The sequence below is a fragment of the Mus musculus genome, chromosome 1 (genome assembly GCF_000001635.26).
Source record: "Mus musculus strain C57BL/6J chromosome 1, GRCm38.p6 C57BL/6J".
NCBI classification, from domain to species: Eukaryota; Metazoa; Chordata; class Mammalia; order Rodentia; family Muridae; genus Mus; species Mus musculus.
This window is the reverse complement of record NC_000067.6, coordinates 30260588-30277979: the sequence shown is the minus strand read 5'-3', so window position 1 is coordinate 30277979 and position 17392 is coordinate 30260588. Positions and strand designations below refer to the sequence as shown.

The window sequence follows — 17392 nt, the reverse complement described above, 5'->3', positions numbered from 1 at the left end:
TAGTAAAGGATACCATGATTTGAGTGAAGAGGCAACCTAGAGAATGGTAAAGGAATTATCAGCTATACATCTGACAGAGAATTAGTATTTAGATCATACAAAGTGTGTAGGAAATGGATTATTGAAGAAACAACGAATCCATTTTTAAAAATGAAGCATGAAACTAAAACGAACTATAAAGTATGAAAGACAAATGCTAGGAAACCTAAAGAATATAACCAATTTTTATTAGATATTTTCTTTATTTATATTTCAAAGATTATCCCCTTTCCTAGTTTCCCCTCTGAAAATCACATATCCCCTCCCCACTCCCCCTTCTCCCCAAACCACCCACTCCCATTCCTGGTAATGACATTTCCCTATAGTGGGGCATAGAACCTTCACAGGACCAAGGGCCTCTCCTCCCATTGTTGTCCAACTAGGCCATCCTCTGCTACATATATGGCTAGAGCCACAAGTTCCACCATGCGTTTTCTTTGATTGGTGGTATAGTTCCAAGGAGCTCTGGGGGTACTGATTAGTTCATATTGATGTTCGTCCTATGGGGCTTCAGAACCCTTTAGCTTCCTGGGTATTTCTCTGGCTCCTTCATTGGGGACCTTGTGCTTCGTCCAATGGATGACTGTGAGCATCTACTTCTGTATTTGCCAGGCACTGGGAAAGCCTCTCAGGAGACAGCTATATCAGGCTACTATCAGCAGTTTCTTGTTGGCATCTGCCTAGTGTCTGGGTTCGGTGGTTGTTTATGGGATGTATCCCCAGGTGGGGCAATCTCTGGATGGTCATTCCTTCAGGCTCTGCTCCGAACTTTGTCTCTGTAAATCCTTCCATGGGTATTTTGTTCCCCCTTCAAATGAGGATTCTGAGCTTCGGAGCTAATATCCACTTAACAGTGAGTGCATAATATCTGAGTTCTTTTGTGATTGGGTTACCTCACTCAGGATGATATCTTCCAGATACATCCATTTGCCTAAGAACCACATAAATTCATTGTTTTTAATAGCTGAGTAGAAATCCATTGTGTAAGCCGGGTGTGGTGGCACACACCTTTAATCCCAGCACTTGAGAGGCAGAGGCAGAGGCAGGCAAATTTCTGAGCTCGAGGCCAGCCTGGTCTACAAAGTGAGTTCCAGGACAGCCAGGGCTATACAGAGAAACCCTGTCTCAAAAACAAACAAACAAACAAACAAACAAACAAACACCAAACAACAACAACAAACGAACTCCATTGTGTAAATGTACCACATTTTTTATATCCATTCCTCTGTTGAGGACATCTGGGTTCTTTCCAGCTTCTGGCTATTATAAATAATGCTGCTATGAACATAGTGGAGCATGTGTCCTAATTACATGTTGAAGCATCTTCTGGGTATAGGTCCAGGAGTGTTATTGCTGGATCTTCCGGTAGAACTATATCTAATTTACTGAGTAACAGCCAAACTGATTTCCAGAGTGGTTGTACCAGCTTGCAGTCCCACCAGCAATAGAGGAGTGTTCCTATTTCTCCATATCCTTGCCAGCAATTGCTGTCACCTGTGTTTTTGAACTTAGCCATTCTGATTGGTATGAGTTGGAATCTCAGGGTTGTTTTGATTTGCATTTCCCTGATGATTAAGAATGTTGAACATTTTTTTTTTTTTTTTTTGGTGCTTCTCAGCCATTCGATATTCCACACTAGAGAATTCTGTTTTGTTTTGTTTTGTTTTGTTTTGTTTTGTTTTGTTTTGTTTTTCAAGACAGGGTTTCTTTGTGTAGCCATGGCTGTCCTGGAACTCACTTTGTAGACCAGGCTGGTATCGAACTCAGAAATCCACCTGCCTCTGCTTTTTTTTTTTTTTTTTTTTTTGCTCTGTACCACATTTTTTAAACAATAGGGTTATTTAGTTTTCTGGAGTCCAACTTTTTTGAGTTCTTTCTATATACTGGATATTAGCCCCCTATCTGATTTAGGATTGGTAAAGATCTTTTCCCAATCTACTGGTTGTCTTTTGGTCTTATTGACAGTGTACTTTGACTTACAGAAGATTTGAAATTTTATGAGGTCCCATTTATTGATTCTTGATTTTACAGCACAAGCCATTGGTGTTCTGTTCAGGACTTTTTCCCCTGTGCCCATATCTTCGAGGCTTTTCCCCAGTTTCTCCTCTGTAAGTTTCAGTGTCTCTGGTTTTATGTGGAGTTCCTTGATCCACTTAGATTTGAGCTTTGTTCAAGGAGATAAGAGGGGATCAATTCCCATTCTTCTACATGCTAACCACCAGTTGAGCCAGCTTCATTTGTTGAAGATGCTGTCTTCTTTCCACTGGATGGTTTTAGCTCCTTTGTCAAAGATCAAGTGACCATAGGTGTGTGGATTCATTTCTGAGTCTTCAGTTCAGTTCCATTGATGTACCTGTCTGTCATTGTACCAGTACTGCTGCAGTCTCTGACCTGCAGAGACAAGAACGACATGGACACCAAGACGGGTTCATGTAGCTTCTGCTTTACTTGGGGCAAGGGCTATTTTATTTTATTTTATTTTATTTTATTTTATTATTTTATTATTTATTATTATTTTTATTAGGTGTTTATTTCATTTACATTTCCAATTCTATCCCAAAAGTCTCCCACATCCTCCCCCACCCACTCCTCCACCCACCCACTCCCACTTCTTGGCCCTGGAGTTCCCCTGTACTGAGGCATATAAAGTTTGCACGACCAAAGGGCCTCTCTTTCCACTGATGGCCGACTAGGATATCTTCTGATACATATGCAGCTAGAGACACAAGCTCCGGTGGGTACTGGTTAGTTCATATTATTGTTGTACCTATAGGGTTGCAGATCCCCCTAGCTCCTTGCTTACTTTCTCTAGTTCCTCCATTGGGGGCCCTGTGATCCATCCAATAGCTGACTGTGAGCAAGGGCTATTCTTATACACGCGCAGCAACTGACCTCATCTCACTCCACACCACACGCTCCATGCATGAATTGGCACAAGTTCAGATCGGTCACAGATAGGCTGACAGATTTGGATCATGAGGAATAAACTAACTTGGCAGGCAGCTTACACATGCAGTTTCACTGAGCATGTTCGGACAAGGCAGTAAACATGTTGGGTTCACAGGGCCTGGCAATGGGCCAGGGCGCCATCTTGGCCCATGCAGCTACTTCTGTCCCCGCCAGCAAGAACACACTCAGGACAACCGGAATCTTCTGCGGCAAAGCTTTTATTGCTTACTTATCAGGAGGGAAGACCCCGAACCGGGAAAATGGCGCTGCTTATATAGCCTGCAGCATGACGTTTCAGCACCTGATGTGGCGTGACAGCTCCTGATTTGTTGCTTGCCCATCACCCCATTACTATGCTGCGAGATGGGCAGTGACTAGGCATGAGTTCACGCTTGCACTTGCGCATAAGGCTTGTTTAACAGTTAGGTGCAGTGGAAGCCAGCGCCATCTTATAATGGCGATTGCTCACGGCATGCAGCAGCACGGCTCTCCACAGCCACCCACTTCCCACACAGTACCATGCAGTTTTTATCACAGTTGCTCTGTAGTACAACTTGAGGTCAGGCATGGTGATTCTACCAGAGGTTCTTTTATTGTTGAGAATAGTTTTTGCTATCCTAGGATTTTTGTTATTCCAGATGAATTTACCAATTAACTTTTCTAACTCTGTGAAGAATTGAGTTGGAATTTTGATGGGGATTGCATTGAATCTGTAGATTGCTTTTGGCAAGATAGCCATTTTGACTATTTTAATTCTGCCAATCCTTGAATATGGGAGATAGTTCCATCTTCTGAGATCTTCATTGTTTTCTTTCTTCAGAGACTTGAAGTTTTTATCATACAGATATTTCACTTCCTTAGTTAGAGTCACACCAAGATATTTTATATTATTTGTGACTATTGTGAAGGGTGTTGTTTCCCTAATTTCTTTCTTAGCCTGTTTATCCTTTGTGTAGAGAAAAGCTACTGATTTGTTTGAGTTAATTTTATATCCAGCTACTTCACTGAAGTTGTTTGTCAGGTTTAGGAGTTCTTTGGTGGAATTTTTAGGGTCACTTATATATACTATCAAATCATCTGCAAAAAGTGATATTTTGACTTCTTCCTTCCCAGTTTGTATTCCTTTGATCTCCAAGCTCCTGGTATCCTGGTATCCTGGATTCCTAAGATACTGTGTGTGTTATAGCACCTGGACGTGCTGTCTCCCCTGGGGACTGTGGGACTGTCTGCTGTGTTTGAAACCAAGGTATACCAGCACTGACAGGAAGGGAACCTGAGCCGCTGGTCAGGCAGGGCACCTGTGTCCTTGCTTCTGCTGTCACAGGCCCCTCACAATTGTTTTGGAACAGATGTTGCATTCCACTCACCAGTGATCCTAAGATCCTGGGTGTGCTAGGACACCTGCAGCATGGAGAGTCCTTTAGGGACTGTAGGACCATCTGTGGTGTTGCGCCCAATGTGGCCTGGAGCTGGCGCTAATTGAACCTTTTTTCTCTTAAAACAACGAGTAACCATTAGGGAAATGAAAATTAAAGCTATATTAAGATTTCATTTTATCACAAACAGAATGGTTTAGGCTTAAAAATGAAAACAAAGGATAAATACTGCTGATGAGCATGCAGAGAACGGGTAACATAATTTATTGCTGGTGGAAGCACAGATTGGTGCTGCACCTATGAAATTCAGTGTAGAAGTTCATCAAAAATCTATAGAGAGATCTATTATACTATCTAGCTATAACACTCTTAGATAAATACCCAAAGGATCCTACATTCTACTGTAGAGACACCTGCTTATTGTTACTGTATTTATAAGAGGCAGAAAATGGAAAGAATGTAGATGATGCCCAATTAATTCCTCGATAACAAAATTGGCATTTTAAGACAATGTGATCATTTTCAGCTATTAAGAAGAACAAAAGTGTGAAAATGGTGGGTAAAGAGACAGAACTAGAAAAAACAATCACTCTGAAGGAGGTAACCCAGAGGAAGAAAAAAATTCACTGATTTTTCTCTCATTCAGATATGTAGTTTTCACTTGAAATACCAAATAGGTTAGTAAGGGCTATGAATGAAAGGCTTCCAAAAGACAGGGACACAGAACACAAATGAAGTCCAAATGAAGGACTAACAGGAAATAATGGAAAACAAAGGCTTAAACTGTGGTGGGAAATGTGAGGGCAGGGTATAGGTGGGAATATAGGGTAAGAACAGTAACATCGGTGACCTTTTTAAAAAGTCATATGGCACCTCCTTACTATTGTAGAAACTTCCATATATATGTATATTTAGCTATACATGTATGTATATATCATATTCATATTTATATTTGTAATGAAGTTGCAGTGTGATGGGGTAAAATTGTCCCTACTTGATAACACATACTAACAATACAAATCCATTTTCAGAAGTAGTTTCTTTTGAAGTTGTTGGTCAAGTAAGGTCTCATAAATCTCAAGCATTTCAGATTATTACACATTTTCTTAGTGACTCTCCAGAACTTGAGTATAATACCCTATTGGTAAGCATAGAGTATATATGAATCATAGATGTGAAAATATAAAACTGGCCCTCATCTGGAAGCTTCATCCATCCTGGCTGGCTTTCTTAGTGCTAGAAGAGTTGATGCAAACTACCAGAAGAAAAATATAATTATTAATATTACCCGGTAGTTAATCCCATGAGGTACAATAATTAATGGCCTGAGAATTCATGGCCACTGATGAAATAATGGTGCAAATATGATGGGAGTAACCAACTACTTTCTGATTACAATTAAGACCTGCTTCCCAAGATGACAGTCATATCTGGACCCATTAACAGGGCCAAAAACCTGGGGGGTTGAAAGGCACAGACCATACAGAAAAAATTACTAAAGTTAATCTACTAAATTCAGGCAGCACTAAATGACTTATTGTTATATATATAGATCTTTGCATCCCTCAGTATTCATCAGAGAATCTTCTATTTGCAGTAGATGGTAATTAATAAAGAAACTCAGAGCTACATAAGGACCCTCCTCCAATGGTTTAGAAATGATTGTAAAGAGGGGATAGAAGGAGTATAAGAACTAGAGGTGGATATAACTACAAGTCTTCTGGATAAAACAGGATAGCTGACCATAAAAAAAACCCAAGTATTTGTGATGTGTGCAAGCTTAAACAATATCAATTCTAGACATGAAAACCACTGGTCCTATCTCTCGTCAAGCCACTTGCTAAGTTTTAGATGAAAGAGAGTCAGTTTTCTTTGAGTATATGCCCTGACAAAGTTGGCCTTACTTCAGTGAAAGTACACACTTTAAGAATAAATGGGAAGCAAATTTAGACTTTATGGTTGAAAAAAACCAAAAAGGCCACAGAGTTGGGTATGTAGGGAAGGGATAGATCTCATAAATATTGTAGGAAGAGTGCACATGATCAAAATATTTTATATGAAAATTTCAAAGAACTAATAAAAAGGCATAATAATAATCCTTGCACTGAGAAGAGGCACTGGTAATTGACTTCCTAGTTGATTATATATATATATATATATATATATATATATATATATATATATAATATATATTATACATATATTAATATATCTCTCATATATACATATATGAATATATTTCATATTTACATATATATGAATATATATCATAGCCATATATATACATATGTATATGTGTATGTATGTATCTATGGTATGAATGTGTATGGTACATTGTTCATAGTTCACAAGGATGCTTCTGAACCTCTTTTCACTTTTGCAAGGATTCCAGTTCAGGTAAAGGGAAGTGGCTAACAGAATTAGAACTGTTCAGTGAAAATTTACTTTGATGTTTCTAGTTTGGGGACCAGTCATCCAATGAATATAACTACACCAAGATTTTTCTTTGTTTTGGTACATGAGACAACAAAATCCTTCCCTTGTCTAAACTGTTGCCGATTTTATAGTCTTACACTTAATTGGAATTAGTTTACATTGTTAGGACACATGTCAACTAATCATTACATAGCAAGTTATATCATTTGTTTACCAACAACATGGCTAGAAATTTCATGCTTCCTTCAAAAATAGAAGGAAGGTTCCTGGTGGAAGGGTAAGTTGTTTAATCATCCTCCTCACATCACAGAAATGGAATTATGGTACCTGAAATCCTATTTGTTTACTTTCTTGACCTGAAGGAAAGAACTGATAGAGCACATAATAGAGATTTCAACATTGCTAGAAACACATTTTAGAAGCACTTCATATATGGTAAAAAAAAGAATATGCAATAAAAGTCATACAAATAATATACAGACCTTTATTCCTGACACAGGCTGATCTTTGCTTGTGCTCCTACAATAATGTTAAATATTTTTTTGTTTTGTTTTGTTTTGTTTTGTTTTGTTTTTCGAGACAGGGTTTCTCTCTATAGCCCCAGCTGTCCTGGAACTCACTTTGTAGACCAGGTTGGCCTTGAACTCAGAAATTCTCCTGCCTCTGCCTCCCGAGTGCTGGGATTAAAGGCGTGTGCCACTATGCCCAGCCCAATGTTAAATCATTATTAGCACGAGATCTATGTTTAAAAGCCATGTTTGGCTTCTAAGGAACTCTGAAATTGTCTTCCTAGTACACAATGTTGCTCATGCCATTACCTTTATGTTTGCCTTGTAATTTGGAATTGTACTCACAGGGCAACAATAATGTTATGGGTCTCAGCTAGACAAACATCTTCGTCCCATTAACTAGAAATCCTAAACCTTAGGTGCATATCAGTTCATTTTATAACCAACACAAAGGATTTTTTTAGGCCAAGAAGAAATTTTATTTAAAACCTAAAAAAACATATATCCCAGTAGTGTCAGATTAAAGTTGAGTTATACCATTGAGTGCAGCTCCTTTTCTATTCTTTCAATTGTTTGGAGTAGGAAATAAAAGAATAACTGGTAAAATATGAGAAGAATTCTACATGACGACACCTCTTAGTGCTGTAAAACTACCTTGGACTAATTCCACACTAAAGCTGCCGGAGCACGGAAATCAAGAAATTGCATTTCTAAAAAGGTCTAAAATGCTACTTTTTTTAAAAAAATTAGGTATTTTCCTCATTTACATTTCCAATGCTATCCCAAAAGTCCCCCATACCCTCCCCCCCACTCCCCTACCAAATGGTTGGACCTGGAGGGCATTATCCTGAGTGAGGTAACCCAATCACAAAAGAACTCAAATGATATGTACTCACTGATAAGTGGATATTAGCCCAGAAACTTAGAATACCCAAGATATAAGTTACAATTTGCAAAACACATGAAACTGAAGAAGAACGAACACCAAAGTGTGGACACTTTGCCCCTTCTTAGAATTGGGAATAAAATGCTACTTTTAAATCACAGTATAAAACAGCAAACTAACTTTGGAAATTTTGAAATGAGCTAAATATCAACCTTGTGATGAAGTTCAAGATTAAAAAGTATAAACTTATTTTCTAATAAAATATCAGATTGGTATCTACATGACTCAGTATTATATATACCAAGAACTTCTAAGAGATGGGACACAAACTAGATACAATCAAGTGTTGAATTAACTCTTGAATGGGGGACAGGAAATGCTCTTTTCAAAACCTTCTCTATGCCAGTGTATTATAAAATCTAACACAGCTCTTCTTGCCTACCCCTCTTCCTTATGTCTTCTGGCTTTTGCCTGTGTTTTAGGCATATTTTACTCTTCACTCAGGTGAAGAGTAATGATTCTTTTTTTTAAATATTTTTATTATTACATATTTTCCTCAATTACATTTAGAATGCTATCCCAAAAGTCCCCTATACCCTCCCCCCAATTTCCCTACCCACCCATTCCCATTTTTTGGCCCTGGCATTCCCCTGTACTGGGGCATAAAAAGTTTGTGTGTCCAATGGGCCTCTCTTTCCAGTGATGGCCGACTAGGCCATCTTTTGATACATATGCAGTTAGAGTCAAGAGCTCCGGGGTACTGGTTAGTTCATAATGTTGCACCTACAGGGTTGCAGATCTCTTTAGAGGAACTCTCAATTCTGAATATCTATGCTCCAAATACAAGGGCAGCCACATTCATTAAAGAAACTTTAGTAAAGCTCAAAGCACACATTGCACCTCACACAATAATAGTGGGAGACTTCAACACACCACTTTCACCAATGGACAGATCATGGAAACAGAAACTAAACAGGGACACAGTGAAACTAACAGAAGTGATGAAACAAATGGACTTAACAGATATCTACAGAACATTTTATCCTAAAACAAAAGGATATACCTTCTTCTCAGCACCTCATGGTACCTTCTCTAAAATTGACCACATAATTGGTCACAAAACAAGCCTCAACATATACAAAAATATTGAAATAGTCCCATGCATCCTATCAGATCACCATGGCCTAAGTCTGATCTTCAATAACAAAATAAATAATAGAAAGCCAACATTTACGTGGAAACTGAACAACACTCTTCTCAATGATACCTTGGTCAAGGAAGGAATAAAGAAAGAAATTAAGGGCTTTTTGGAGTTTAATGAAAATGAAGCCACAACATATCCAAACTTATGGGACACAATGAAAGCATTCCTAAGAGGAAAACTCATAGCTCTGAGTGCCTCCAAAAAGAAACTAGAGAGAGCACACATTAGCAGCTTGACAACACAACTAAAAGATCTAGAAGAAAAGGAAGCAAATTCACCCAAGAGGAGTAGAAGGCAGGAAATAATCAAACTCAGGGGTGAAATCAACCAAGTGGAAACAAGAAGAACTGTTCAAAGAATCAACCAATCAAGGAGCTGGTTCTTTGAGAAAATCAACAAGATAGATAAACCCTTAGCCAGACTCACTAGAGGGCACAGGGAAAGCATCCTAATTAACAAAATCAGAAATGAAAAGGGAGACATAACAACAGATCCTTAAGAAATCCAAAACACCATCAGATCCTTCTACAAAAGGCTATACTCAACAAAACTGGAAAACCTGGATGAAATGAACAAGTTTCTAGACAGATACCACGTACCAAAGCTAAATCAAGATCAGGTTAATGATCTCAACAGTCCTATATCCCCTAAAGAAATAGAAGCAGTCATTAATAGTCTCCCAGCCAAAAAAAGCCCAGGACCAGACAGGTTTAGTGCGGAGTTCTATCAGACCTTCAAAGAAGACCTAATTCCAGTTCTTCACAAACTATTCCACAAAATAGAAACGGAAGGTACTCTACCCAACTCATTCTATGAAGCCACAATTACTCTGATACCTAAACTACAAAAAGACCCAACAAAGATAGAGAACTTCAGACCAATTTCCCTTATGAATATCGATGCAAAAATCCTCAATAAAGTTCTTGCTAACCGAATCCAAGGACACATCAAAACAATCATCCATCCTGAGCAAGTAGGTTTCATCCCAGGGATGCAGGGATGGCTCAATATACGGAAATCCATCAATGTAATCCAGTAATGATTCTTAAGATACTGTACTGGCTAGTTTTGTGTCAACTTGACACAGCTGGAGTTATCACAGAGAAAGGAGCTTCAGTTGAGGAAATGCCTCCATGAGATCCAACTGTAAGACATTTTCTCAATTAGTGATCAAGGGGGAAAGGCCCCTTGTGGGTGGGACCATCTCAGGGCTGGTAGTCTTGGTTCTATAAGAAAGCTGGCTGAGCAAGCCAGGTGAGGCAAGCCAGTAAAGAACATCCCTCCATGGCCTCTGCATCAGCTCCTGCTTCCTGACCTGCTTGAGTTCCAGTCCTGGCTTCCTTGGTGATGAACAGCAGTATGGAAGTGTAAGCCGAATAAACCCTTTCCTCCCCAACTTGTTTCTTGGTCATGATGCTTGTGCAGGAATAGAAACCCTGACTAAGACAAATTGGTACCAGTGGAGTGGGGTATTCCTGTGACAACCTGACCATGTTTTCGGGAGGACTATGGAAGGACTTTGGAACTTTGGGCTTGAAGGTCCATCCGTTGTTAAGAGCTCTGTTGGATGTTGTGTAGGAGCTTGGAAGATAATGTTGAGAACGCTGCAGAAGATGGAGCTCTGGTGTGTGAAATTTCAGAGGGAAAATTAAAGACTCTTTTCAGGGCCATTGCTGTTTTGAATGTGAAGATTCTGTAGTTCTGGTTAGCTGGGGCTGAAGAATCAGCTGTGATTAACAAGATACCAGAACTACCAAAGCAAAAACTTTGCATTACTGGGACTATTGATGCTGGTTAGCTGGAGCTAAGAAATTAGCGGTGATTAAGAAGAGACCAGCATCATTGAGGTGACATCTTCTGGGAAGTGTTTTCTGAAAGCACAAAGAGGCTGTGTTCCAGAGATGGCCAAGGTTGTATTCCTGCTGCAGCAGGACTTGGTAATATGTAAGGGTCACCCAGGTGGTACTGGTTTTGAAGGCATGAAGGGGTCACGCAAAGCAGCCGAGGCTCGGCACTGTGAGAGGCCATGGAAGGCCATTGGTGAAGGTGCAGCCTCAGTTGCAATTGAAGGCCCAGGACTGAAGGGGTCATGCAGTGTTTTGGAGATGCCAGTACCATGAGATGACCACCAAGAACAGCAGCAGCATTGGAGTACAGGCATCTGGAGCCTAGAGGATGACGCGTGTGCTACAAAGGGCCTGGCTGGAGAAGTGACCCAAGCCCTTGGAGGAGCCCAGAAGATCGTGAGTTGGATCCCAGACATTGGACGGTTGGAGATTGACTTTTGCTTTTGATTGTGACTGTGCCCTGATATTTTCCCTCTTGAAGGAAGAAACTGTTTTAGTGGAGCCCACAGTTAAGAGACTTTTAATTGTAAAAAGACTTTGAATTTTAAAAGAGATGGATATTTTAAAGAGATTGAAAATTTAAGAATATGTAAAGACTGTGGGACTTTTAAAGTTATTTAGATCTTGGGGATGAATAAGAAAGTAAGGGTTGAGGCTTACTAGTGATGTTTTTGTGTGTCAAGTTGACAAGGGGTCAATTGTACTGGCTAGTTTTGTGTCAACTTGACACAGCTGGAGTTATCACAGAGAAAGGAGCTTCAGTTGAGGAAATGCCTCCATGAGATCCAACTGTAAGGCATTTTCTCAATTAGTGATCAAGGGGGAAAGGCCCCTTGTGGGTGGGACCATCTCAGGGCTGGTAGTCTTGGTTCTATAAGAAAGCAGGCTGAGCAAGCCAGGTGAGGCAAGCCAGTAAAGAACATCCCTCTATGGCCTCTGCATCAGCTCCTGCTTCCTGACCTGCTTGAGTTCCAGTCCTGGCTTCCTTGGTGATGAACAGCAGTATGGAAGTGTAAGCCGAATAAACCCTTTCCTCCCCAACTTGTTTCTTGGTCATGATGCTTGTGCAGGAATAGAAACCCTGACTAAAACAGATACTGAGGAAAGTATAGGGTGACAAAGCATTTGAGAAAGCAGTAACATTAATCTGTTTCCTTCCTTCCTTCCTTCCTTCCTTCCTTCCTTCCTTCCTTCCTTCCTTCCTCCTTCCTCTCTCTCTTCTCTCTCTCTTTCTTTCTCCCTCCCTCCCTCCATCCCTCCCTCCCTCTTTCTTTCTCTCTTTCTTTCTTTCTTTCTTTCTTTCTTTCTTTCTTTCTTTCTTTCTTTCTTTCTTTCTTTCTTTCTTTCTTTCTTTCTGTTCTCAGACAATGCACTAAGCATGCTCAGGGAAAGAGCACAGTGCATTGCTGAGAAATACAAAAGTGGAGAAATGAACAGAGAGAAATCACTTTCCAAATTGCACACAGGTAATATTGCATCAGTGTATCAGGAAGACGTCAGGAAACCTGGACTTTGAATTAAAATAAAATAAATAGAAAAATTTGTACTAATTAAGGCAAAGAAAACAATGAGGAGAAAGAAATTGTGACTGGGTAGATATAAAGCTATGATCATGTAAGGCAAAATGCCAGAACTTCAGAATAGTTTTACACTTTGTGGGCAACTTTGTTAAGAATGCTTATGTTCCTTTCATAAATAATATCCCCATGTTTTAAAATGATTTGAGTAGAAAATGATTATCCTATCTTAAAATTATCATCATTATAACACCAAGCATTGCATTAGAAACAAAATTGAATTGAGAAAAATTGGGCTTAAATTTACAGGAGTAATAGCTTCCGGAAATATTTATGGGAGTTAATATGTAAAATAGTAAATATTTACCACTTTAATATTTAGGTGACTGTTGCAAGTACTTGGACAGGTATTTGCTCTAATGGATCTTGCAGATTTTTGAAGGAGGCAAGTTGTGAAGACAGGTAGGGAGGAAGGCAGGTGCTACTTCTAACATACAGAGTAATGTTTTATGGATGACAAATTGTCTGTAATCTAATAATGATTTACAGTGTGGACATTATCCTTCATTAGGCATTAAAGATTTCAGATTGGAAGCAATTGTCTAGATTCATCAATTTTATTATTAAATCTTAGGTTATAATAAAATTAGTTCAGTAAGTGTTCTTTGAATATATTATCCAACAAATTATAAAAGTTGATGAGGTTCTATGCGATGCTTAAGTCATTATTCAGAGGGCTTATGTCCTGAATGTATTTATTAAATTCAAAGAAAATGTCCTTTAACAGGATAAAGGCCGGTGTTTATTCTTTAAAAAAAATAAAAAAGGGAGATTTCAATTATCATGCATAAACACAGATTGAATTCTGATTAACTGTACTTACTTTGTAATATTTCTGGTAGAGGCATGCAAGTGAATTACCTTTGAGAAGAAGATCAACACTGCATTTTCACAGAGCCTGAGGAGACCCATAACATTTCCCTAGATTACCTAATTATCAGAAAATTACCACCAACAGAATAAATGGTAGACTTTCACTTCTCCTAACAAAGATGCGTTTTTATCTCCAAAATGCCACAGATTGGTTTTTAAAAAGCAATTACTTGTCATTTCTACTGCATAGGTTGTTACATTCAAGTTCCTTTGAATGACAGACTTTTCTAAGGGTTAGAAAATTAGTTGCTAAATAGGTCACAGCTTTTGCAAACAATCCATTTTTTGTTACCATTATTCTCAATTAGTAGAAAAAGGCAGTGGACTTTCATGGTTTAAACTCTGATCTGTTAGAGTTTAGATTTTGCCTGCCTGTGTCTATTCACAATTCTATTACCATGCATTGCAATCAGTCTCTAACTGACCAAAGTACACATCGTTTTCTGGAATATCCCAGTATATTGAATTTTAATATAGAAAATCATGCAGATTTATAGTAAAAAAACAAACAAACAAACCAACTTTTTCTTTGTATACAAAATGCTTGTAATTTTATTTCAATTCTTTAGGAATACATACACTTTCAGTTGGGATTGGAACTTTTTAGCAGTGGTTATTTCTGTGATGTCAGAATATGGAATAAATGCTGACATCACACTTTCTCTGGAACTCATGCAACCACACTGTTGGCTAGCCACAGTTTGTAGATCTTCAAGGTTGGACCACTTGCTTTTGTCGTGAGTACAGTGATTCTATCAAGTCACAAACTACCACAAAGCAAGAGTTTGCAAACTAAGAGCAACCAACGCTGCTTGATGCATGCAGCACTCCCTGGATGTCATTTCACCATCTTTTCTTCTTTTCTGTTGTTCATTGCAAATGACGTTTGTTTGTTTGTTTGTTTGTTTGTTTCTTCAGTTGCTACCAGATTAAAAAACATAGTTGTTTTGACTGTTTTGAAACAAAAATAAGTATTCTTTCTGCTCCAACACCATCAGTAATTTCATTGTTTCTTTCTCTGTACCAGCTTTTGTGTTTTATAAAAAGATAGGAAGGACAGAATATGTTTTGTGGAGGAGGAGTAAGGTGTGGGGGGAGGGGCGTGTTTCTGAGAGCCCATGCTGAGGCATCCCTTCATCTATGACACCAGGTAACAGCCATATTTTATAGTGTAGAATTGACTTTATTCAGGGCATGGGGAGGGGAGTTGAGAGAAAGCTAGAGAGAGAGAGAGAGAGAGAGAGAGACAGACAGAGACAGAGAGAGAGAGAGAGACAGAGACAGAGAGACAGAGAGAGACAGAGAGGGAGACAGACAGAGAGACAGACAGAGAGACAGAGAGAAGAGGGAGGGGAGGGAGGGGAAGGAAGAGGAAGGGAAAGAGGGAGAAGAGGGGAGGGGAGGGGAGAGAAGAGAGGAGGAGAGAAGGGAGTGGGAGAGAAGGAGGGAGAGAGGGAGGGAGGAAGGGAGGGAGGGAGGGAGGGAGAAGAGAGGAGGGCCATGAGCACATGGAGAGAAAGGGAGAGAAAGAGGGAGACAGGGCAGGGAGGGGAATGGCAAGAACAGGAGGAGAGAACAAGAGCAAGAGAATGAGGAGAGGGCAAGCAGGCCCTTTTATAGTGAGTCAGGCTTTTGCCAGGTAACTGTGGGCAGAGCACACCTGGCTGTTGCCAGGTAACTGTGGAGCAGAGCCACACAGGAACTGCCAACACTAGCTCCTTCCCCTCTCAGAACAGAAGTCTCCGTGGGTCTGCTGCCAACTGTCTCAAACCTCAGCTCATCTCTTCCATCATGAATTCAGTCCTGTGACCAGCTGCTCAGGACTGGCTCACGTCTTTCTGGCCTGTTTCTCCCACAAACCTCTCTGCTCTCCTCACTGTCGCTGGGTTGCCTGCATCTGTACTTCAGCCTTTGGATTACAGGCCAGCTCTGTGGGAAACCGGTCTTCTGGCTTGGCTGGAATCTCACCTGTGTGTGCACCTTGTAGCTGCCTGTCTCAAGAGATTCGCAACCCGCAAGGCAAGGACATGATCTTTTCTCCTCACATACCCAGGTGCAATAAGTAAAGAAATAGTAGTATTTGAAGTCTCTCCTCCCTCTCCCTCTCCTTCTCCATCTCCCTTCCCCCTAGCGCCCCCCATGTCTATCCTACACACATACACACATGTGCATAGATAGATAGATAGATAGATAGATAGATAGATAGATAGATAGATAGATAGATATTACCAAATAACAAAACCAATTTGAAGTAATAGAACTGCAATTTGGCCTCTTCTTGAGTTGAATTGGCTGCATAATTTTGAAGATTCTTTCTGTATGGATATTAGAAAGTCCATGCAAAACGTTTACTTTTAAACAGAAGGAAATGCAAGGTCATCTTCTCACCTCATTTTAGGTAATTATTTAGGTTAATTAAAAGCACAATTGGTCAACGTTAGTAACAAACTACCCAAGCCTTCAAACCAACTGACTTCTAAACCCTTTCTCCTATTTTTGGCCAATTTTCTGTCTAGATGATTTTTTTTTCTTTTTAAATCATAAAGTCTGTGTGTGAAAATTTATTGCCCTGTCCTTTGTAGGAAGAGAGTCATTCTTAAGTCAGATAAAATACCTGCAAAGAACAGTAAGTGCTCATCTCATTGTAGTTATCAGAAAACTAGCATTTTTCTGATCCTGTTTCACTTCTGTAAGAAAAAAAAGCCTGAATTTCTCTATCAAGTGACTCAGCACTCATGATAAGTCACCATGACACAAAAAAAATCCTTTACACCATTCAAATGCTATCTATTCCTTTTCTTTTTGGGAGGTGAGCAGCATTCAAATCTAGATGGCATTATAATATACTTTACATTATAATATAATATACGAAATATACTAAAAATACCTACAAATGGAAAATCCGCCCTTTGACCCTCATTCAGAATTTTATTAGTCTGGATGGATCTCATGGGTTAATTTTGAAACCGAACATGATTTTCCAAATTCAGTTTGAGAGAGAATGAGAATCACCTCACTGAGCTCAGAAGTAAAGATCTTGTTCCCAAGCAAACGGTGCTTCATGTTTCAGGCTTCCTGTCTGACATAGGTGTTACTGTGGTCCCTGCTTTACTGTTCTTCTGAAGGAGGTGGGGTGTATGGAGGAGGCAGTGAGATATAAGGGCAGGAACTTTATGAAGGGAATCGGTGTTTTTAAAATGGAGATCCCAGAGCAGAGAAGACTCGATCAGTGAACCAGGAAGGGGTACCTATCAGACACTAAATCTGCCAGTGCCTTGGTGTTAGACTCTTTGAGCTTCCAGAACTATAGGAATGCCTCATAGTTTGTAAGCTATTAAATTTATAGTCTATTTTTATAAAGAGAACTTCAATAAGCATATATTTTAAATCACTGTCCCAAACTAATTTGGCAGCTAATCCACAAAGGCAGCTTCATTCTATTATAATTCTTTAAAGATACTCAGTGAATCGGAGGACTTTCCATCTCGCTTTCACTTGTAACTATAGCTTTCCTCTAGCCTACAGATCATATTCTGAAAGTCTTAAGATTTCACAGTGGATAGCTACAGGCTACAAAAAGAGAAACCTGGACACCACCCCAGCCACAAAATCCTCCTGCCTGCAAGATGTTCTGGGGCAATGATGGCTAGAAATATGTGGTAGTGGCAAGCCAATATTTGGTTTAACTTGAGGCTC

The 17392-nt window shown here is 39.5% G+C and overlaps 1 long non-coding RNA gene across 1 annotated transcript in view; it reads left to right on the top strand.

The window, feature by feature from the left end:
- The first annotated feature begins 15368 nt into the window (after positions 1 to 15368).
- The window catches only part of Gm31525, a 90907-nt gene continuing 88883 nt past the window's right edge, over positions 15369 to 17392 (top strand). Inside the window, exon 1 of the long non-coding RNA XR_373283.3 lies at positions 15369 to 15749. This is a non-coding gene — a long non-coding RNA (predicted gene, 31525). The remainder of the gene's footprint in view (positions 15750 to 17392) is intronic.